Here is a 25,559-nt window from a genome sequence, read left to right as displayed (position 1 = left end):
AGCCCAGTGCTACCTGTTACCATGATTGAGTTGCCAGTGACCAAACCAACACCACAGTGAAAAGCAATGATGAAACAGATGAAAACGGCAAAGAAAATTTGCTGCAGGGGTGGCACACTGGTTGCCAGGCAGCACAGTGTCTCAGTGGTTAGCATTGCTGCCTCGCAGTACCAGGGACCCGGGTTTGATTTCAACCTCGGGTGGCTGTCTGTTTGGGGTGTGCGTATTCTCCCCATGCCTGCATGCGTTTCTTCTGGGTGCTAAGGTCTCCTCCCACAGTTCAAAGATGTGCAGGTCAGGTGAATTCACCATGCTAAATTGCCCAGAGTGTTCAGGAATGGGTAGGTCAGATGCATTAGTTAGGGGTAAAAGTAGGGTAATATGATAGGGGAATGGGTCTGGGTGGGTTACTGTTCAGAGGATCTGTGTGGGCTTGTTCGGCCTAATGGCCTATTTCCATATTGTAGGTGTTCTATGACAAAATGGCACAGGATAGCAGAAATGCAAAAGGAAATATGCAATATCCTGTGGTTATATAATATACAGTGGACTGAAAAAGGTAACTTCATAAGTTCAGTCAGGCATCGACAAGGTTCCCCATGGGTGACTGATTAGCAAGGTTAGATCTCATGGAATACAGGGAGAACTAGCCATTTGGATACAGAACTGGCTCGCATGTAGAAGACAGAGGGTCATGGTGGAGGGTTGTTTTTCAGACTGGAGGTCTGTGGCCAGTGGAGTGCCACAAGGATCAGTACTGGGTCCACAACTTTTCGTTTTTTATATAAATGATTTGGATATGAAAATTGGAGGTGTTGTGGACAGCGAAGAAGGTTCAGTATGGATTAGTTGGGCTAAAGGGGCTGATTCTGTGCTGTATATCTCTATGACTCAATGATTCTAGATGAGAGGAAGTGGAAGTGAAGGGAAATGAGAAATAACAGGAGTATTATACAAGAAAGATGCCACATGTCAGAATTGAGAAATGATTCAAGATTAATGCTAGTGCAAATAAAGGGGTAACCAGTAGACAATGCCAACCAATGTACTTACCGTGAAAATCTACTCAAGGACGTGAATGAAATGTATAACACAATTGGAAAACTAATCAAACAAGAGAAAGAAAAGAATTATGTGTTTGTTCTGGGAGATAAGAACAGTACTGTCCCTAATAGTTTAAGCATATTGTCTTTCCTCTCTTCTGCTAAATTTTGTGTCCCTTTCCCCAATCAAATAAGTTGAAAATTGCCCCTTCATCACTAGTTATGATATAGATTTTGAATTGATCTAGCAACTCAAAGTTGGGCAGCCAGGTGGCACAATGGACCACCTACAATAGCAGAATTGTACTCAACCACAAGCTTATGCCTTGGCATATTCAAATCTCAACCATTACTATCAAGCCAGAAAGGCAATTCTGTTTCATAAAGAATGCTGGAGAGCATGCCAATAGCAGCAATATCTACAGACAAAACCCCAGTGCCAAAGAGCAGGAGCAGCATGTAATGGACAAAGTGATCCCATAACCAATGGATCAGATTTCTACAGTCCTGTCACAACCAGTCATATATTTTGGTCAAAAATTAAACTACTAAAACTTGGACAATTCTCCATAAGTATCCCATTCCTCAATGATTGGGGAAGCCAGTACATCAGTGCAAAACAAAGGCCCCTCCAGAAATGCTGAGAGGATGACCCATTTCAGCCTCAGCCAAATGTTCCCAACATCACACATTTGCTCAATCAATTTGATTCATTCCGTGCTATATCAATCAATGGCTGAAGACTGCATTGAATCAAATTTCACAATAGAACTAAATATTGTGCAGTTGCACATATGATGCACCGAACCAAGCATATAGTTGACATTGTGAAAAATTTTTGTCCTATACATGAAAAACAATTTGGTCAGTAACCTCCCTATCAGTCTACTTCCGATCATCAGCAAAGTGATTTCACTGATCACTAAGCGAGCTATTAAGTGACTTTTGCTTACTCATAATCTTCTTACTGATGTTCAGTTTGGATTCCACCAGGGCCAAACAGGTCTTGAACTCATTACACTCTCAGTCCAGACATTGAGAAAAGAGCTGAAATCTAGAGATAAGGTGCAACTGATTGCTGTAAATATCAAGGAAACACTAGACTCAGTTTGGCATCAAGGAGACTTGGCAAAATTGGATTTGATGTGAATCACTGTTTGGAGTCATTATTGGCACAAGATTGTTGTAGCTGATAGAGGTCAATCATCTCGGTTGTAGCATACAACTGGGAGGACTGTCACAGGCAGTATCCAACCATCTTTAGCTGCTTCACCTTCCCTCAATCAGAAAATCAGAAGTCAGATGTTCATTAATGATTTCTATGTATGCAGAAAGACCCAATGAACAGGCTTGGGTGAATAAGTGGCAAGTAACATTCACACCACTCAAGTATGACACAATGACCAACTCAAACAAGAGAGAATCTAACCAGCAGCTCATGACAGTGAATGGCTTTATCATCACTAAATTCGCACGTTATCAATATGTTGGGGTTACCCAAAAACTGAGTTGGTTCTGTAAGTACTGTGGTTGACAGAACAGGTTAGAGGCTAGACTTAGTGTGGCAAATAACTCATATCCCGTTACCCCATGTCAATCTATCATCTTAACCTGGCGTTGTTAACCTGGTGTTGTGTGATTTTTAACTTTGTAAACAAGCACCTGATGAAGGAGCAGTGCTCGGAAAGCTAGTGCTTCCAAATAAACCTGTTGGACTATAACCTGGTCTTGTGTGATTTTTGACTTTATCATCTTCAAAGTAAGAGTTGGGTGTGCTATGGAGTATTTGTTACTTGCCTGGATGGATGCAGCACCAACACCATTCAAGAAGCTCAACATCATCCAAAACAAAGCAACCTGTTTATTTGGAACTCAATCCACCCATCCTTTGATATTCATTCCCTGCATTACCAATTCACAGTGACAGTAGCCTGTAGCAACTACAGATGCACTACAGTAACTCATTATGGCTCCTTAGACAGCACCTTCCAAACCCACAACCTCTTCCATCCAGAAGGACAAGGGTGGCAGATGCATGGGAATATCACCACTGAAAATCCCATTTAAAAATCTTGTTTGAAACTTTATTATCCATCCTTTGCTGATGAGTCAAAGTCCTGGAATTTCCTTCCTAACAGCATTGTGAGCATTCCTACACCACAAGGTCTTCCATGATTGAGGAAGGTAGTTCGCCACTACCTTCCCAGGATCGGCAATTCATGTTGATCCACCCAGTGACACCCCTATTCCATGAATAGATATAAACACTGGTTCTCAGAGCAGCCCAGAAGCAATTAATGCACGGCTCCTTTAATGTTTCTGAGGCACAAGTTAGAAGTATGATGAAATGATCTCCAATTGCCTGGATTGGTGAAATTGCAACAGCAATCAAGAAATCTGAAACCATCAGCTCCACCTTTTCAAGCGTAGTTAGAGATGGCTAACAAATACTGGCCTAGTTCATCATGCCCACATCCCAGGAGCATATTAAAAACCTTTGAATTCCCAGTTCATTATAACATGGGTTAGTTTGCAATTACATCTAGCCAAACACAGTGCCTGAAGTGCTTATCTGAACTTTCAATTATTGCTATTGTGTATAACCTCACTAGGTCAAGTAGAGAACACTATTAGCAGCTTGAACTATGGCATTCATTCATGTTCATATATTACATTGGTTTAATATCCAACTTTTTATTGAGTAAAACAAATTAAACACCAAGGCACAGAGGCAATTGTAATGGGTGATCACCAAAAACTCAAAATAAGTTTGAAGTAGTGTCTTAAAGGAGGGAATCAACAAGAAGAGTCAGAGAAGGTGGAGGAAAGGGATTCCTGAAGCATCTCAGCAGTTGAAAGCACTGCTGTCAATTATGGAGCTATTAAAACCTGAATGCTCAGGAGACAAGATTCAGATAAGCACAAAGAATTCTGGGGCTGGAGGATATCACAGAAGGAGTGAGGCCACGAATGGGGAAGGATGGATTTGTAACCAGCAATGAGAATTTTAAACCCATGACATTGCTTAAGGGCGAACCAGTGGAGGTCAGCGAGCACAAGATTGACGAAATTTACTGAGTTAGAACATGAGTCTGAAACAACCTCGTGGGTAGAACGTGAGAGGTCAGCTCAAAGTGCAGTGGGATAACAGAGTCCATACATAATGGTAGCATGAATAAATCTGAGCTAAGACTAAGATGAGTGGGATTGGTGTTGGCCAATTTTACCAAGCTGAGAGTTGGTGACCTCAGCCATGGTATGACAATGTAGCCAAATGCTCATTTCGTGTTCACATATGCCTTATTCAGGAGGATCATGGGATGAGAAAAAATGCTGGACGAGTTCAAACTGTTAGCCTCCTGACTTTGAATAAATCAGCTGGGGGATAAATGTAGAGAGAAATTTATCTTTCACCTCATTGTGCTTCAGCTGCTCTGGGAGTGCTGGATGGTTACATAACAAACCGAAATAGTGTGTTCCATTTCCAGGACTAATAATCCTCACCTTAATGACCACAAAATTCATAAAATAACCATGGAGTCAAGCAGTAGATTTATCAACTGAAGAAACTTGGCTGATTTTCTAGTTTTCTTGGAACAGCTTGTCCCCGACTGTAACTTGAGCACAGCAGGTCATTGTCAATAGGTTTGTGCAGACTGATAGGGAGCCATCGTTTTCCATTTACCCGAGTCCCTGCTGAGCATTGTCTCCGAACACAGCACAACTCAACAGGAATTGCAGTTTTAAAAAAGAGTTTCCCATCAGTCTTGCAATGAAGCAATGACACAGAAATCAATGCCCTCCACTGGATGTGCGCTACTAATACCTGCTCCCAAGTCATTTCATTCAAACTGTCTGTAGCCTGGGCTCCACAGAGAATATCTTACTAAGGTTTTGTCTGAAAATGAAGAATCAGTTAAATAAAGTAGCATGAACTACCTGATGGAGCAAATAGTTCACTTTGACAAAACTTACCCATTAAAGATAACATCCCAATGATAAATAATCTGTTTCCATTTATCCCCAATCTATTAACTAGTAAATTCTATGGACATAATGAGGAATTCATCAGCACCCAAGCATTCCTTTGAAACATATTTGTCCTCAATTAATAGGATTCTTTTGTAATTTTCTTAAATAGTGGAGTCCGCAATAATATATTATCAACATTGAAAAAAACCCCACATTGATTAACAGTATGATCACCATTAACCATTGCTTGGTTAATTCTAAACCAACATTGTTTCTAAAAGAAGACAGTTTTTGTATGGAAGACACATTCACAGTGGGTATAAGATTGAGTTCATTTTCCTTAACATGTTAAAAGGTAAAAAGAATGATTGCAGATGCTGGAAACCAGATTCTGGATTAGTGGTGCTGGAAGAGCACAGCACTTCAGGTAGCATCCAAAGTGCAGCGAAATCGACGTTTCGGGCAAAAGCCCTTCATCAGGAATAAAGGCAGTGAGCCTGAAGTGTGGAGAGATAAGCTAGAGGAGGGTGGGGGTGGGGAGAAAGTAGCATAGAGTACAATGGGTGAGTGGGGGAGGGGATGAAGGTGATAGGTCAGGGAGGAGAGGGTGGAGTGGATAGGTGGAAAAGGAGCTAAGTAGGTAGGACAAGTCCAGACAAGTCATGGGGACAGTGCTGAACATGTTGCTGACTGACAAAACAGACTGTGAATCGACCACATTTTGTACCTAAAGGTGAAAGAAACTCATATTGTCAATCGCATTTCTTTTCAGATATTATCAGACAACTAATAATTCATCAAAGACAATTCAGTGGCAAGTGGTTCAACTTGCTGTCTAATTTCACAGGAATAAAAATTGAGTAGAGATCCTATTCTATGGCCAGGAGGTCATGTGAATCAACCATGACAAGTGGAGATCCCAAATGATCAACTGGAATCCAGGCGTTATATCATCTTTCGTATTATTCTTTATCAACCTGCAATGGAGAGATGAGTAGAACCAATGTCCCACTTAGTTCTGTCCATTTGAGTGAGTAACATTAAAATTTCATCTAGATTTATAATTTACATGAAGCCAACTAGCATTCAAATAAGAACTTCATCAATTTCATTTTTTTTGGCTTACTTATGTTAATTGCTATTGCTACATGTAACCTTTCTTTCCCCTTCAATGGGAAAAGAAACTAACTTTATCTAATTTGCAATTCACAATGACAATAGGCTTCATAATCTCGTAGGTAGAACAATGTTGTCTCAGATAATAGTCCCTGTTTATTATTTTGTTTGCACACCAGCAGTCATCACACTTCAAGATAATTCATTGTATGCAAAGCAGTTTGAGGCATTTCTGAGACGAGATATTTTATGAATATGAATTGCTAAGTCACATATGAATAAAAGAGTTTGATTTGATATAGTGCCTTTGATGACCTCAGGATGTCCCAGAGCACTTGATAGCCTATTAATTACTTTTGAAGTGAAGTCACTGTTTTAATGTACAGAGAAGCAACAGCCAAATTTGTCACAGAACTATCCTGCAATGAGATAAATGACCTAATCTTAGTTCAGTCATATTGGTTGGGAAATAAACATTGGTCATGACAGCTGCTGAACACCATTGTTTTTTTTTTCTCTAATTAGTACCACGGGATCATTTATACCTGGTATGAGTGACTCAATTCAACACATCTTCTGAAAGACTGAACACCCAAGGATGCAGCATCCCTCAGTTAGCTGTTCCTCAAACAATGTTTGAAGACTCCCTTTGAAGAGGCCAAAAGCACCTTGTCCTCTGATGGATTGGGAAATCTTTCAAGGTCAACAGAAAGCCACAAAAAAGCTGCAAAGAAAAGTAAGATAGATTATGAGAGGAAACTAGCTCAGAGTGTAAAAACAGACAGCAAAGGTTCCTATGAACATATAAAATGGACAAGAGTGGCTAAGCTAATCATTGGTCCTTTAGAGGATGAGAAGAGGGATTTAATAATGGGAAATGAGGAAACAGCTGAGGCATTGATCAGGTATTTCGTGTCGGTCTTCACAATGGAGGACACAAGCATCATGCCAGTAATTGATGGCAAGGAGAGTATGGCAGGTGACAACCTATAAATGATCATTATTAGTGGTAGTATTGGGCACGCCAATGGGATTAATCCCAGCCCTGATGGAATGCATCTGAGGATACTAAAAGAGATGGCAGGAGAAATAGCAAATGCACTCATGGTAATTTACCAAAACATTGCCAGACTTTGCGTTGGTTCTAGCAGATTTGAATATAATGAATATGATGCCACTGTTTATAAAAGGTAGACAAAAGGCAGCTAGCACTGGGCCCATCGGCTTAACTTCTTTAGTGGAGGAAATGCTTGAATCTATCGTTAAGGCAGAAATAGCAAGACGTCTGGATAGAAATTGTCAAATTGGGCAGACATGGCATGGGTGAAAGTGAGGACTGCAGATGCTGGAGATCAGAGTCAAGATTAGAATGGGGCTGGAAAAGCACAGCAGGTCAGGCAGCATCCGAGGAGCAGAAAAATTGATGTTTTAGGCAGGAGCCCTCCATCAGGAGTGAAACATAGCATGGGATCATGAGAAGCAGATTATGTTTAACTAATTTACTGGAATTCTCTGAGGATATTATGAGCAATATGGACATGGGGAACCAGTGAATGTGATGTACAGGAGCAAACAGTGGGGACAAATGGGTGTCTGGTTGGATACCAGAAGCTAGTGGTGTACCTTGGGGATTAGTGATGGTACTGCAATTGTTTGCTTTAAATAGATGATTTAGAGTTGGGGACCAAGTCCAGAGTGTCAAAGTTCGCAAGTGATGCTAAGGGTGCAGAAGACATTGACAGTCTGCAGAGGGGTATTAATAAATTAAGTGAGTGAGCAAGGATCTAGTAGATGGAGTACAATGTTGATGAAAGTGAGGTCATCCATTTTGAGAGGTCTAGCAGCAAAAGGATTATTATTTAAACAGTGAAAAATTGCAGCATGCTGCTGTGTAGAGGGACCTGGACGCCCTTGTGTATGAATCACAAAAAGTTGAGTTGCAGTTGTTGCAGGTAATTAAGAAGGAAAATGGAATTTTGTCCTTCATTACTAGAAGGATGGAGTTTAAAAATAAGAAGGTTGTGCTGCAGCTCTATGAATGCTGGTGAGATCACACCTGAAATATTGTGTCCAGTTTTGGTCTCCTTACTTGAGAAAGGATGTACTGATATCGGAGTAGGTGCAGACGAGGTCACTATCTTGATTCTGGAGTTGAGAGAATCGGCTTTTGAGGAGAGATTGAGTAGACTGGGGCTACTATCATTGGAATTTGGAAGAATGAGGGGGGGTTCAGATAGAAACATATAAAAGTATGAAGGGAATAGATAAGATCGAAGTAGGATACTGGTGAGTGAAACTAGAACTAGGGATAGCCTCAAAATATGGGGCAGCAGATTGAGGACTGAGTCGAGGAGAAATTTCTTCACCCAAAGGGTTGTGGATCAGTGGAATTCCCTGTCCAGTGAAGCAGTTGAGGCAACAACATTGAATGCTTTAAAGTCAAAGATAGATAGATTTTTGAACAGTAAAGGAATTAAGGGATACAGTGAGAAGGTGGCTAAGTGGACCTGAGTCCATGAAAAGATCAGCCATGATCTCATTGAATGACAGAGGAGTCTCAGACAGATGGCCTCCTTCTGCTTTTATTTCTTAGGTTCTTATGGAGCAGTTCAGACTGTAAGGAAACTACCCAGTCTAGAGGATGTGTAGAGCAGATCCAAACAGTCTTTTGTCAGATGGAGTTGTAAGTAGAATTTATAGAATCCCGAGTACGGAAAGAGGCCATTTGGCCCATCAAGTCAGCATCAACCCTTTGAAGAAAGTCCCATCCAGACTCACTTTATCTCTGTAACCCTGCCTTTCCAATTGCTAATCCACCTGGCTTGCATATCTTGGACCCAATGGGCAAGTTAGTATGGCTAATCCACCCAATCTGCACATCTTTGGACTGTGGGAGGAAATCACAGCACTCAATGGAAATGACACAGACCCAGGGAAAGCATGAAAACCCCACATAAAAACTAGTCAAATCGAAGTCCCTGTGCTATGAGGCAACAGTGCTAACTGTAGAGGATACCCACATGTATACATAAAATAATAACAGCTTTACAAATTAAACAGGGCTTCATATTCAATTGATGTATTGTTCATAATGCACCAACGTTCATAATTATGTATTGAATGTTACAGTGCTGCTTTATTGTTACTTTGCTTTTGCTGGTGTTTGTGCAGTATTATTTTTGAGTATTAAAAATTGAATTATGTTGGAGGATAGTTTGAAAATCACTGCCCTAACTATTGCAGTGAAGTGTACTTCATCTTTGGATGTTGTTCAAATGTCTCTCTGCTGGTTTATATGTAAAGGTGTAAGAATTGGAAGTGATTAATCTTAGTAATGCCTTCAGTATCTTCCGTTACACTGTTGTCACGTGGGTTTAGAGAGAGGAGCTTAGGATCTCAACTGCCAGCAAGGTCCTCCTTGTAGACTCTATAACATTGTTTATCATTTCAAAGTAAATTGTACATGTTTGCAAATATGTAATAAATTAGATCTCATTTAAGGTAAGAGCCTCTCTTGCTTGCAATGGAAAGTGGTTTTTCCCAGTTAAACCTGACAAAGCCATCCATATCTATCCTCCCACTAAAATAGCAGGCTGACAGCCCAAGCCACTACATGGTGGGCAATAGTTCAGTTAACCTCAGACAACCCGTTGGACAGCAGTGAGCACAGTACAACAAAAGCTACCTTTCCCACCAAGGCTTTTATGACTTGAGTTAATAATTCCTTGCATGGCTCAGTTTTATATTTTGTTTTATAATTCTCATGGAAAGCTGTTCAACGTTTTGTTATAAGTTGTTGTTGAAGCCGACTCAATGGATTCAAATGAGGCTTCAATCAATGACAGTCATAACAAAATCAGGATTATTACGACTTTCCTAATATGTACAAAAAATCAATTCTCGTGTAATGCCTGATTACCTTGATGTAGTTAAGTATGAGAATGCAATTTAAAGTACTACATATTCAGCATCCAATTAAACTTGGTACCTGCTTCACCCTTGTTTCAGCAGCAAGATGGCTGCAGAGCAGGATGCTCCACCCCACCTCCACTCTTCTGCCTGTTCTTTATCTTTATTTTCCTCTTTTTTAGCAGTCCCTAAGCAGTGTGAGGGGAATGAGACCAGGAGCAGCATGAGGGGAATGAGACTTGGAGCAGTCTGAGGGGAATGAGACCTGGAGCAGTGTCAGGGAATGAGACCTGGAGCAGTCTGAGGGGAACGAGACCTGGAGCAGTGTCAGGGGAATGAGATCAGGAGCAGTCTGAGGGGAATGAGACCTGGAGCAGTGTCAGGGAATGAGACCTGGAGCAGTCTGAGGGGAATGAGACCTGGAGCAGCATGAGGGGAATGAGACCTGGAGCAGTCTGAGGGGAACAAGACCTGGAGCAATCTGAGGGGAATGAGACCTGGAGCAGTGTCAGGGAATGAGACCTGGAGCAGTGTGAGGGGAATGACATCTGGAGCAGTCTGAGGGGAGCGAGACCAGGAGCAGTCTGAGGGGAATGAGACCTGGAGCAGTGTCAGGGAATGAGACCTGGAGCAGTCTGAGGGGAATGAGACCTGGAGCAGTGTGAGGGGAACGAGACCTGGAGCAGTGTCAGGGGAATGAGATCAGGAGCAGTGTGAGGGGAACGAGACCAGGAGCAATGTGAGGGGAATGAGACCAGGAGCAGTGTGAGGGGAATGAGACCTGGAGCAGTGTGAGGGGAACAAGACCTGAAGCAGTCTGAAGGGAATGAGACCTGGAGCAGTCTGAGGGAAATTAGACCTGGAGCGGTGTGAGGGAACCAGACCTGGAGCAGTCTGAGGGGAACGAGACCTGGAGAAGTGTGAGAGGAACGAGACCTGGAGCAGTGTGAGGGGAATGAGACCTGGAGCAGTGTGAGGGGAATGAGACCAGGAGCAGTGTGAGGGGAATGAGACCTGGAGTAGTCTGAGGGGAATGAGATCTGGAGCAGTCTGAGGGGAGCGAGACCAGGAGCAGTGTGAGGGGAATGAGACCAGGAGCAGTGTGAGGAGAACGAGACCAGGAGCAGTGTGAGGGGAACGAGACCTGGAGCAGTGTGAGGGGAACGAGACCTGGAGCAGTGTGAGGGGAATGAGACCAGGAGCAGTGTGAGGGGAATGAGACCAGGAGCAGTGTGAGGGGAACAAGACCTGAAGCAGTCTGAAGAGAATGAGACCTGGAGCAGTCTGAGGGAAATTAGGCCAGGAGCAGTGTGAGGGGAACGAGACCTGGAGCAGTGTGAGGGAACCAGACCTGGAGCAGTCTGAGGGGAATGAGACCTGGAGCAGTGTCAGGGGAATGAGATCTGGAGCAGTGTGAGGGGAATGAGACCAGGAGCAGCGTGAGGGGAACGAGACCAGGAGCAGTGTGAGGGGAGCGAGACCAGGAGCAGTGTGAGGGGAATGAGACCAGGAGCAGTGTGAGGGGAGCGAGACCAGGAGCAGTGTGAGGGGAATGAGACCAGGAGCAGTGTGAGGGGAATGAGACCAGGAGCAGTGTGAGGGGAGCGAGACCAGGAGCAGTGTGAGGGGAATGAGACCAGGAGCAGCGTGAGGGGAACGAGACCAGGAGCAGTGTGAGGGGAATGAGACCAGGAGCAGTGTGAGGGGACTGAGACCTGGAGCAGTCTGAGGGGAATGAGACCAGGAGCAATGTGAGATGAACGAGACCTGGAGCAGTGTGAGGGGAACGAGACCTGGAGCAGGGTGAGGGGAACAAGACCTGGAGCAGTGTCAGGGGAATGAGACCAGGAGCAGTGTGAGGGGAACGAGACCTGGAGCAATGTGAGGGGAATGAGATCTGGAGCAGTGTGAGGGGAATGACATCTGGAGCAGTCTGAGGGGAGCGAGACCAGGAGCAGTGTGAGGGGAATGAGGCCAGGAGCAGTGTGAGGGGAATGAGACCTGGAGCAGTCTGAGGGGAATGAGACCAGGAGCAATGTGAGATGAACGAGACCTGGAGCAGTGTGAGTGGAACGAGACCTGGAGCAGTGTGAAGTGAATAAGACCTGGAGCAGTGTGAGGGGAACGAGACCTGGTGCAGCACAAGAGGAGTGAGGCCTGGAGTAGAGCGAGGGGAATGAGACCTGGGCAAATGAGGGCCAGACTGGAGGCTGGAGCAGAACAAGACAGTTATTGCTTTGGGCCTAGTGTCGACGGATAGGTCACATGTTGAGCTGCTGCTATTTGCAACTCCTTCCCAGATGCAATGTCAATCCTTTAATTATGTTAGAACTATCTTATTTCAAACTTATTTTTTAGACACTGTAAGTAATGCCTTTTATTCCTTTTATTCCTCTTTGTATACAAAAGTTGTACCTAGATATTTGTAACAAAGATGGCGTCATTCAAGATAGCTACTGCAAAAACTGCTCACTGTACTCTTGTACTTCTGTACTGGAATACATATGACAAGAAAGGATATTCAATATTCTAGTCTATATTCTATGGTAGATAAAGCCTTCAAGTGTCATAAATAGGAAGGGATGGCTGGAACAAACTTACAAGTTTTCCTCTTAAATATTAGGAGGCAAATACTTTTTGTGAGTTAAATGTTGGTAATATACAGCAGGTCAGTCAGTACCTAAAACAGAAAGAGAAGGCATTCCCCCATGACAACCCTTCATCTGAATAAATAGTTTATGATGGTACATTTTCTGGACTGCATATTAAATTAATGTGAATAACAACTGATTTTGAAAGTCAGTAGACATTTATATTTTGATTTAAGGCACTGAATGACCCACATATTTCTGTTCACATTCAGTATTTTTAACCCAAGTCTGCCAGTAGAAACTGGTAAGGCAGACAATCTAAATTTGTCAAGTTATTTAGCTGCTCTGGAAATGCCAGGAGCAATTTTGTGGGATTTTATCGTATTAAACTTAGTAAGTTTTTGGTGAATCTGTCCCTGGCAATGTGGGTCTCAGTGAATCTCAAGAATGGAATCTTTCCATCTACAAAGCCCTTGGCTTTGATTTCACGTCCAGGTCAATCCAATGTCCAGTCTGATGTTGAGTGGACTAAATTTCCATCTCTTACAAAGTAATTTCTCAAAGTGGCAATAATCTGATATAACCCCATCCTTTCCATTTCTACATGGATTCAATGAGTCAAAGAGTTATAAAGAATGAAAATAGACTCTTCTGTCCAACTCATCCGTGTCAACCAGATACCCTAAATTAATCTAGTCTCATTAGCCAGCATTTGACCCATATCTCTCTAAATCCATCCTATTCATGTAACATCCAGATGCAGTTTAAATGTTGTAATTGTACCAGCTTCGACCATCTCCTCTAGCAGCTCATTCTATACACAGACTGCCCTCCACATGAATACGTTTCCTCTCAGTTCCCTTGTAATTAAAATCTATTCCCTCCAGTTTTGGCCTCTCCTACCCTGCGAGAAAGAACTTGATTATTCACCCTATCCAAGTCCCTCATGATTTTTTAAACCTCTATGAGGTCACCTGATGCTTGAGAGAAAATAGCCTCAGCCAATTCAGCCTCTCCCTTTCGCTCAAACCATCCAACTTCAGCAACATCCTTGGAAATTCTTTCTGAACCCTTGCAAGTTTCACAACATCTGGGCAACCAGAATTGAATGCAGTATTCTGAAAGTGACCTCACCAATGTCCTGAACAGCCTCAACATGATCTCCCTGTCCCTATACCCAATAGACAATAGACAATAGGTGCAGGAGTAGGTCATTCTGCCCTTCGAGCCTGCACCACCATTCAATATGATCATGGCTGATCATCCTGAATCAGTATCCTGTTCCTACCTTATCTCCATAACCCTTGATTCCACAATCTTTGAGAGCTCTATCCAACTCTTTCTTAAATGAATCCAGAGACTGGGCCTCCACTGCCCTCTGGGGCAGAGCATTCCACACAGCCACCACTCTCTGGGTGAAGAAGTTTCTCCTCATCTCTGTCCTAAATGGTCAACCCCGAATTTTTAAGCTGTGTCCTCTGGTTCGGCACTCACCCATCAGCAGAAACATGTTTCCTGTCTCCAGAGTATCCAATCCTTTAATAATCTTATATGTCTCAATCAGATCCCCTCTCAGTCTTCTAAACTCAAGGTTATACAAGCCCAGTTGCTCCAGTCTTTCAGTGTAAGGTAATCCCACCATTCCAGGAATAGACCTTGTGAACCTACGCTGCACTCCCTCAATAGCCAGAATGTTTTTCCTCAAATTTGGAGACCAGAACTGCACACAGTACTCCAGATGTGGTCTCACCAGGGCTCTGTACAGCTGCAGAAGAACCTCTTTGCTTCTATACTCAATCCCTCTTGTTATGAAGGCCAGCATGCCATTAGCCTTCTTCACTGCCTGCTGTACCTGCATGCTTACCTTCATTGACTGGTGTACAAGAACACGCAGATCTCTCTGTACTGCCCCTTTATCTAAATTGATTCCATTTAGGTAGTAATCTGCCTTCCTGTTCTTGTCACCAAAGTGAATAACCATACATTTATTCACATTAAACTGCATCTGCCATGCATCTGCCCACTCACCTAACTTGTCCAGGTCACCCTGTAATCTCCTAACATCCTCATCACATTTCACCCTGCCACCCAGCTTAGTATCATCAGCAAATTTGCTAATGTTATTGCTAATACCATCTTCTATATCATTAGCATATATTGTAAAAAGCTGCAGTCCCAGTAATGATCCCTGCAGTACCCCACTGGTCACTGCCTGCCATTCCGAAATGGAGCCGTTTATCACTACTCTTTGTTTCCTATCAGCCAACCAACTTTCAATCCAAGTTAGTACTTTGCCCCCAATACCATGCGCCCTAATTTTGCTCACTAACCTCCTATGTGGGACTTTATCAAAAGCTTTCTGAAAGTCCAGGTACACTACATCTACTGGATCTCCCTCGTCCATCTTCAGAGTTACATCCTCAACAAATTCCAGATGTTTAGTCAAGCATGATTTCCCCTTCATAAATCCATGCTGACTCTGACCTATGCTGTTACTACTTTGCAGATGTGTCATAATTTCATCCTTTATAATAGACTCCAGCATCTTTCTCACCACTGAGGTCAGACTAACTGGTCTATAATTCCCTGCTTTCTCTCTCCCACCTTTCTTAAAAAGTGGTACAACATTAGCCACCCTCCAATCCGCAGGAACTGATCCCAAATCTATCGAACTCTGGAAAATAATCACCAACGAATCCACGATTTCTCGAGTCACCTCCTTCAGTACTCTGGGATGTAGACCATCAGGCCCCGGGGACTTATCAGCCTTCAGACCTAATAGTCTCTCAACTACCAATTCCTGCCAAATATAAATTTCCTTAAGTTCAGGTCCTTCAGCCACTGTTACCTCAAGGAAATTGCTTGTGTCTTCCCCAGTGAACACAGATCTGAAGTACCAATTCAATTATTCTGCCATTTCTTTGTTCCCCGTAATACATTCCCCTATTTCTGTCTTCAAGGGCCCAATTTTAGTCAAATACCTTCCTCACCACTCTCTCTGCCTCCCACTCCACTTGCAAGGGACTATACACTTGTGTCTCTCAGTCCCTTTGTTCAGTAACACTCTCTAGAACCCTGTGATTAACTGTATAAGTCCTATCTTGGTTTCCATTATCAAAATGCAACACCTCACATTTATCTAAATTAAACTTTATTGATCATTCCTCAACCCATTGGCCCATATGATTAACGCCGCATTGTATTCTGAGATAACCTTCTTCATTGTTGAAAAGAGTGATGCTGGAAAAGCACATCAGGTCAGGTAGTATCCAAAGAGCAGGCGAATTGATTTTTCAGGCTTAAGCCCGTCATCAGGAATGTAGGAGATGGGGGCACATGTGTTTGGGAGGGGGCTGAGTGATTATTAGGAGAGGGGGGTGCTGGAGTGGAGGTAGCTGGGAAGGTGATAGGTCGATGCAGGTGGGTGGTTGACGGTGATAAGTTGAAGCAGAGGGTGAAGTGGATAGGTGGGAAGGAAGATGAACAGGTGGGACAGTTCAAGAGGGCGGTGCCGAGTTGGAGGGCTGGATCTGGGATGAGGTAAGGGAAGGAGAGATGAGTAAATTGGCTCCCTCCTCATTATCTCTCAGCCCCCATCCTCCCATCCCACATTCCTGATGAAGGGCTTATGCCTAAATGTCGATTCTCTGGCTCCTTGGATGATGCCTGACCTGCTGTGCTTTTCAAGCGTCACAAATTTCGATTCTGATTTCCAGCATCCGCAGTTTTTACATTCTCATAACCTTTTTCATTGTCCATGATAGCACCAACTTTGGTGTCATCTGCAAACTCACAAACTATATCTCTTCCATTTACATCCAAATCATTTATCAACGAATCTTCCACAATGGATTTTTGGAGCTTTCCTATTTTTCCACCGCAATCTCATCCAAAAATTAGCAACATGAATCCAAATAATTGCCCAGTTTGATATTTCACTTTGACACATTCTTTATGCCCTTGAGGTATCTGTCTTGAGAAACTTATTGTAACAACAGGTTATGCTGGAAATGATCACAAAATATTTAAATGCAAAAACAGATAACAATTAGAAAATGGTCTCGTTGTCAAGTAAATGCCAAACTTGGTCTCTTTGTCACTTCATTTTTAAATAACTGGAACAACTTATATTTATATGTCATTATTAATAAAATAAAGTCTGCATAAATGCATTTTAAAACATGTCATACAAGTCGATATTAGAATAGATAGCAAAGGTTTTGTTCAAAGAGTTTAGGCTTTAAGGAATGACATAAAGTAGAAAGAGAAATAAATTTATAAGAACCTTTCAAGAAAGAATGCCAAAGCCTAGGCAATATAAGGCATGGTCATCAATGGGATCTGTAGGAGCAGCATCAGATGATATAAAGATATCTTGGTGCATTGAAGACCTGGAAAAAGTACAGAGATAGGGAGAGGTGTGGGCATGGAAGGATTTGAAGATGTGAGATCTTTTGCAATTGCTTTAGTTGGAGTCAATGTAGGTCAGCAAGCTAAAGGCATGATGCACTGCTGACATGTGAACAAGTAAAGATAGGCAGAGCAAAGGTATTTGAAGTTAAAATTGATTTAATCTATGCCCACGCTTTGAAACCTTTAATGCAATATGTTTAATTTGAGTCGGATATTGGAACAACCAGTATATTTATAATATTGGACAGACCTATGGGAAATATGCTTTTAATGGTTTATGTACGGGACCATTTTTTTCTAGGACATAAATTGTGTTTTATGAATCTACTCCACTGGGTTTCATTGCCCCTTTGTACTATTTTTAATCACCCCTCTGATCGTACATAAAATGCTGTCTTTCTATTTTAAAGCTTCCATTCGCCATGATTTAAAAAAAGGTCCAAAAGGCAAAGTGGTCCCTGCAGACTTGCTCCAAAATGAAGAGCAACCCATTATCATTCAGGCTCCAAACTTAGAACTTGACTAAACAAAAACCAAAGAAATGCAGGTGCTGGAAATCATGTACAAAAACAGAAATTGCTGGAAAAAACTCAGCAGGTCTGGCAACATCATTGGAGAGAAAACAAAGTTAACATTTCAAGTCCAGTGGGGAATGCTGCTTTCTCTACACACACTGAGCTTTCAGACACACTGAGTTTTTCCAGCAATTTCTGTTTTAGATCTTGACCAAACTTGTCAGTATCCCCTAACTCTCTCTCTTCCCCCTTCACTATCAATTCATCGATAAGAACCAGTGAAAATAGGGCCCATGTTTAAACAGTTTCCTAAAATGGTATGGCACAGAAGCAGGCTATTTGGTCCATTATGCTAGTACTGGCTCTTTGAGAAAGCTATCTGGCTTGTTCCACTTCCTAGCTCTACTCTGTAGATCTGCAATTGTTTTATTTTCAATTGTGTATCGAAATCTATTTGTAAAGTCACCAATGGACCTATTGTCATCTTCCAAGCAGTGCAATCTGGCCCATAACAAATCACTGCCTAAACAAAATATCTTAGAATTTTATCCCATTTTTGTTGAGTCAGTCATTCTCTGTCTTTTGCTTGCTGTCCTTCCAGACATTGGAAACCAGATTTTGTTTTAAATTTGCATTATTACAAAATCGAGGCAGGTTATCCTTCAGTGCTGAAGATCTACAGAGTTACACTTCATTTTACTGACTTCATTAATCCTTTTCATGTAATTTTGTAGTGTTGGGGGGAGTCTCAAAACAAACCATAATTATGCACCACTGACTGGTGTTATAAACGCATAGCAGGAGCTGTTCTTTGTTGATCAACATTAATCATTCTTTGCTCCTTTTTACAAGACTTCCCCAAAATAATTTAGGATCCTTTAGCTTCGCATCAAGAAATATATTTTCAAAGCCATATTTTGAAAGATGCCATGACACCATGCCACCATCTTTCAGTGCATTTCTGTTTTGGCTTAATTACAGGGAACTGTGTATTCTTTTGATTTGAAAACCTATCCTTTTTATTCTGCAATGCAACTAAACGGGTTCAAGTTAAATGACAGTGCAGTGTGTCTTTTTCCAAACAGTCTGAATGAAAACCTCTGGTACTAATTATACCCAGGGCAGTTGAAAATATACCTTAAGGGAACAGTCACGTATGTAAAATGTAAACTGTGTCGATGTGCATTTAGAAAGTTACAATGAGTGTTGGTTTAGCTAAATTGTGAAACAAAGCTAATGTTCCCTCGGTCCAAAAAATAGGATGACTAACTATGCAGTAAGAGGGAAAACAAATGGATAAAATCAAAAAGAATACAGATCATTTTAATTTGCCTTATACAGCTATCAATCTTCAATGTGGGAGCCTTGGATTGTCATCGTCCTTCTATTTGTCTGACTGTAAATTCATAAATGCAAAAGGGAGAAAAGGTTAGCATTTACACTTCCATTGAGGGCTTTTAGATGTGACAACAAATTTAGCCCGTGAGACATCTGACATGAGCTGACTCTGAAAAAGAAATGTGACCATAGTACAGTTACTAGTTAATTTACCAAAGAACAAATTATGTTAGGATATCATTTATTCTCTGGTTTGCCCCATTCTCATCAAGGATTGGCCATTATTATACCATGACCATAAGACATTTCATTCAACATTAGAGTTGGCACCAAATGTTGATTATCGTAACATGATTGTGGATATTTTGGCACCAGCACAGAACCATTAGTGAATCAATACATACATCACAAGCATACTTATCTGTCGAACTAATTTAGATTACCATATTTGGCTCACTGAACCTGCTCCCTGTAAAACTGACCTTGACATGCGGATAACCTTGAATGGGAAGGATATTAGAGTGGTATGAGAGGTACAGTGGGTATAACATATAAAGATATCTCACTAACATTGCTACTATCACTTAGGAGGGAAACTACTCTGAAGGGTAGTAAAGTAGAAAATAATCCTGAAATTACTGTGGAGCAATAGAGCAGAGATGTGAGACAGCACCTCTTAGTGATTAGAATTTAGTGGGCAGAATTTTATGGAGATCTCAGTAACAAAGATTAATGTAACATTTGTGGTAGAATTGGATGAGAAATCCAACAAGTCCAATTTCAATGTTGGGAGTGTCTTATTGCATCTACTAGAACTCTGAGCTCAAAAACTGCATGAATTTACATAAAACTCCGTTGTCTCACTTTTTAGATTAGAATCAATCTAAACATCATGGCATAGACAGAGAACACAGGGGGCAACACCTTCAACATATTATCTAGCTATCACTATTGTTAACAGCTAACCTGAGAATGCAACTTTTTTTAAAAAAGGTTTTGTGATTTACACATGAAAGAAGTGAAACTATCACTGTATTCTAGCAGATGAAAGGCTTAACAGACAATCAATTTTTCAATGTATAATTTCGGTTACATCACACTGTAAATTTTTGCTATAAATTCTGTGTGTTAGGATTGAGCCCTCCACTACCACCTGATGAAGGAGCGTCGCTCCGAAAGCTAGTGTGCTTCCAATTAAACCTGTTGGACTATAACCTGGTGTTGTGTGATTTTTAACTTTGTACACCCCAGTCTAACACCAGCATCTCCAAATCTATGCAAGTAGTGAGGCAAGTTTTTCACTATGTAGCAGTGAGTTGACAATTCAAGGGGATTATTATTTGTTAAACACTTTGTTAATGGCCCACCTCACCTCACTATATTCAGCTATCCAAACTCGCCAAAGAAGCTGGACGTCGAGAAAAATCAGTATGGAAAGTAGAATGGGTACCTGCCAAATTGAACTCACCCCTTGTTCTAAAAGGCCATCACGGGCGGCACAATGGTTAGCACTGCTGCCTCACAGTGCTAGAGACCCGGGTTCAAATCCCTCCTCAGGCGACTCTCAGTGTGGAGTTTGTATATTCTCCCCGTTCTGCGTGGGTTTCCTCCGGGTGCTCCGGTTTCCTCCCACAATCCAAAAAAATGTGCAGGTTAGGTGAATTGGCCATGCTAAATGGCCTCGTAGTGCTGGGTGAATGGATAAATGTAGGGGAATGGGTCTGGGTGGGTTGCGCTTCGTCGGGTCGGTGTGGACTTGTTGGGTCGAAGGGCCTGTTTCCACACTGTAAGTAATCTAAAAGAAAAAGAAAGATAGATACCAAACATCTCAATGTACCCTTCACGCACAAACACACACACACACCACAGTGCCTCTCCCAGTTCGTGGAGTGGACCAGACTATGTGGCTGGGTTCTTTGCTCATTTTGATAGTACACTCACTCTGGATGCCTTGCCTGACCTTGCCTTTTTACACATTACCTACTCTGCCTGATACACATGGTTCATATTCTTTCTGTCTTGTCAGGTCATTTAATGCAGATACAACAGTAGGTTATAGTTGTCAGCAAGCGTCCATCAAGTCAAAGGGGATAGCCTTAACTCAGGGGGTTCAGCACACTAAGTTAAGCACAACCTCTGATACCAGGCTAGGGGCTTGGTCCTGATCAGTTAGCCATTGGGGCAGTTAAAGTCAGACTGCTGTCAACATAAGGGGTCAAGAGTTGAATATTGAGCAGCACACCACATATCTTGACTCTTTCTGCCCTGGAACATGAGAAAGGCAGGTATTAATGGAGATGATGGGGTGGCATGGCTATTAATGTTGCTGCAGTTAGCTACATATACAGGATTAGTGCTATCAAAGGCTAGCGAGAGTAGTAGAACATGAGCCTTTTTGGGCATGGGTACTTGAGCAGAGATAGATTCAGTGTGCAGTACCAGAGAAACGTTGGCAGTCATTATCCTGGAGGAGTAGAGAAGGTAATTGATCTTCTTCCAATAGGATGGGCATTCTTTCAAATAGCTAATACAGCAGCAACCTCGGTGACAATTCCGGAACACTGGCATGGACTGGTACCATAGGCTCCACAGTTGGTCATAGGGGAAGGAGAATCCCATTTTCACACTACCACATCCAGACACTCATGTTTCTGCCTGTGTAGCAGGGTGTTTCAGTTTACCCCATCTGCCATTTTCTGGGGCAAATATCAAGTACCCGGTAACTGTTTGTGAGTGTAGACAACAGACTTTTCAAGTTGGCGTAGACACAAGGCTTACCGCTGAATTCCAGGATGCTCATTGAATTGTCCTGGAAACATCTTGTGTCAAAAATGATCCAGAATCAGATGTGACTGATGCTACAAGGGTGAGGTAGACAATTAAGGATCTGAGTTTGGGAAGTTATGCTGAGAAAATGTGCTCAGTCTCCCTCCATTAAACCTATTATGACTTGGACTTAGCCAAAAAAAAAATCACATTCAAGTCACATTCTCGAGACCTGCTGGAGACTTCCAAACAGAGGCAATATTTGAAACACCAGGCTGCAGTTACCAACCAACTCATATTCCAAGTTAATGGGAACATTCGAACAAAAATCATTGATCGTGGATGAATCAGATACTCACCTAACAATAGGTGTTTATTAGTTGAGAATATCAAGGGATATAGATAAAAATGGAGAAATTAAGTTGCAATTCAATCATTAATTAATTAAATTATGCACTTAATCTATCTATGCTACTCCTAAGGCTCATGTTCTAGCAGTTGTTGAAAAGTGTGGTGCTGGAAAAGCGCAGCAGGTCAGTCACTATCCAAGGAGCAGGAAAATCGACGTTTCGGGCATAAGCCCTTCTTCAGGAATGAGGCTGGTGTGCCAAGCCAGCTGAGACAAAAGGTTGGGGGGTGGAATTTGGGGGAGGGGCGCTGCGAATAGGATAGGTAGAAGGAGGTGAAGGTGATAGGCCGGAGAGGAGGTGGGGGCGGAGAGGTCGGGAAGAAGAGTGCAGGTCAAGAGGGCGGTGCTGAATCCGGGGGTTGGGCCTGAGATAAGGTGGGGGGAGGTGAAATGAGGAAGCTGGAGAAATCTACATTCATCCCGTGTGGTTGGAGGGTTCCTAGGCGTAAGATGAAGCGCTCATCCTCCAGGCGTCGTGTGGCCGGGGTCTGGCGATGAAGGAGGCCAAGGACCTGCAAGTCCTTGGTGGAGTGGAAGCGGGAGTTAAAGTGTTCAGCCACGGGACGGTTGGGTTGGTTGGTGCACTAGCACTGTTCTAGCACTCTCACTAGTGCTTGAAACATAGAACATAGAACATAGAACATAGAAGGATACAGCGCAGTACAGGCCCTTCGGCCCTCGATGTTGCGCCGACCGAATCCTACCTAACCTATACTAGCCCAATAACTTCCAAATGCCTATCCAATGCCCGCTTAAATGACCATAAAGAAGGAGAGTTCACCACTGATACGGGCAGGGCATTCCATGAACTCACAACCCGCTGTGTGAAGAATCTACCCCTAACATCTGTCCTATACCTACCACCCCTTAATTTAAAGCTATGTCCCCTAGTAACACCTGACTCCATTAGCGGTAAAAGGTTCTTAGTATCTACCCTATCTAAACCCCTAATCATCTTATACACTTCTATCAGATCTCCCCTAAACCTTCTCTTCTCCAATGAGAACAGCCCCAAGTGCCTCAGCCTTTCCTCATAAGATTTTCCTACCATTCCAGGCAACATCCTGGTAAACCTCCTCTGCACTCGTTCTAAAGCTTCCACATCCTTCCTATAGTATGGCGACCAAAACTGCACACAATACTCCGGATGAGGCCGCACCAGAGTCTTATACAACTGCAACATGACCTCAGGACTCCGGAACTCAATTCCTCTGCCAATAAAGCCCAGTACACCATATGCCTTCCTCACAGCACTATTTACCTGGGTGGCAACTTTCAGAGATCTGTGTACATGGACACCAAGATCCCTCTGCTCATCCACACTACCAAGTAGCCTACCATTAGCCCAGTAATCCATCATCTTGTTATTCCTACCAAAGTGAACGACTTCGCACTTAGCTACATTGAATTCCATTTGCCACATTTCCGCCCAGCTCTGCAACTTATCTATATCCCGCTGTAACCTACCACTTCCTTCCTCACTATCCACAACTCCACCGACTTTTGTGTCATCCGCAAACTTGCTTACCCAGCTTTCAAGTCCTTCCTCTAGATCATTTATAAAGATAACAAAAAGCAATGGTCCCAAAACAGATCCTTGTGGTACACCGCTAGTAACTGCGCTCCAAGATGAACATAATCCATCAACTACTACCCTCTGTCTCCTTCCAGCCAGCCAATTCCTAATCCAAACCTCTAATGTATCCTCAATGCCATACCTCCGAAGTTTTAGCATTAGCCTACCATGGGGAACCTTATCGAACGCCTTACTAAAATCCATATACACAACATCTACTGCTTTACCCTCATCCACTTCCTTGGTCACCTTCTCAAAGAACTCAATAAGGTTTGTGAGGCACGACCTGCCCTTCACAAAACCATGCTGGCTATCCCTGATCACGTTATTCCTACCCAGATGTTCATAAATCTTATCCCTTACCATTCTCTCTAAGACTTTGCCCACCACTGAAGTCAGACTCACTGGCCTATAGTTGCTAGGGCTATCCCTACTCCCTTTCTTGAACAATGGGACCACATTCGCTATCCTCCAGTCCTCTGGTACTATTCCTGTTGACAACGACGACATAAAAATCCAGGCCAATGGCTCTGCTATCTCCTCCCTAGCTTCCCATAGGATCCTGGGGTAAATGCCATCAGGCCCAGGAGACTTATCTATATTCATCCTTTCCAATATTCCCAAAACCTCTTCCCTGCATATTTCCAGGACATCCATTCTAATTATTTGTGATTCCATATTCACATCAGCAACAGTGTCCTGTTCCTGAGTGAATACTGAGGAAAAGTACTGATTTAATGTCTCTCCAATCTCCTCCGCCTCCACACACAACTTCCCACTACTATCCTTGACTGGACCGATACCTACCCTAGTCATCCTTTTATTCTTGACATACCTATAGAAAGCCTTTGGGTTTTCCCTAATCCTACCAGCTAAAGACTTTTCATGTCCCCTTCTCGCTTCTCTTAGCTCCCTCTTTAGCTCCTTCCTGGCTACCTTATAACACTCAATCGCCCCTACTGAACCTTCACGCCTCATCTTTACATATGCCGCCTTCTTCCCTTTCACAAGGGACTCCAATTCCTTACTAAACCACGGCTGCCTCACAAGGCCCTTTACACCATGCCTGACTGGTACATACCTATCGAGGACACGCAGTAGCTGCTCCTTGAACACTCCCCACATCTCATTAGTGTTCTTCCCTTGAAGCCTGTTTTTCCAAACCACACATCCTAAGTCATGCCTCACTGCATCATAATTTCCCTGCCCCCAGCTATAGCTCTTGCCCTGCGGCACACGATTATCCCTCTCCATCACTAAAGTAAAAGTCACCGAGTTGTGGTCACTGTCCCCGAAGTGCTCACCTACCTCCAAGTCTAACACCTGGCCTGGTTCATTACCTAGAACCAAATCCAATATAGCCTCCCCTCTTGTTGGCCTGTCGACATATTGTGTCAGGAAACCCTCCTGCACACATTGGACAAACACCGACCCATCTAATGAACTCGAGCTATAGCTCTCCCAGTCAATATCTGGGAAGTTAAAGTCCCCCATAACAACCACCCTGCTACCTTCACTCTTTTCCTGAATCATCCTCGCAATATTATCCTCTACTTCTCTAGGACTATTAGGAGGCCTGTAGAAAACACCTAACAGGGTGACCTCACCTTTCCTATTTCTAACCTCAGCCCAAACTACCTCAGATGGCAAGTCCTCTTCCATCGTCCATTCCACTGCTGTGATACTGTCTTTGACAAGTAATGCCACGCCTCCCCCTTTTTTACCCCCATGTCTGATCCTACTAAAACATTTGAACCCTGGAACGTGCAACAGCCATTCTTGTCCCTGTTCTACCCACGTCTCTGTAATGGCCACAACATCGAAGTCCCAGGTACCAACCCACGCTGCAAGTTCACCTACCTTATTCCTTATACTTCTGGCATTGAAGTATACACACTTCAATCCACCTTT

The sequence above is a fragment of the Hemiscyllium ocellatum genome, chromosome 7 (genome assembly GCF_020745735.1).
Source record: "Hemiscyllium ocellatum isolate sHemOce1 chromosome 7, sHemOce1.pat.X.cur, whole genome shotgun sequence".
Classification (NCBI taxonomy): domain Eukaryota; kingdom Metazoa; phylum Chordata; class Chondrichthyes; order Orectolobiformes; family Hemiscylliidae; genus Hemiscyllium; species Hemiscyllium ocellatum.
This window is presented reverse-complemented; position numbering follows the sequence as displayed.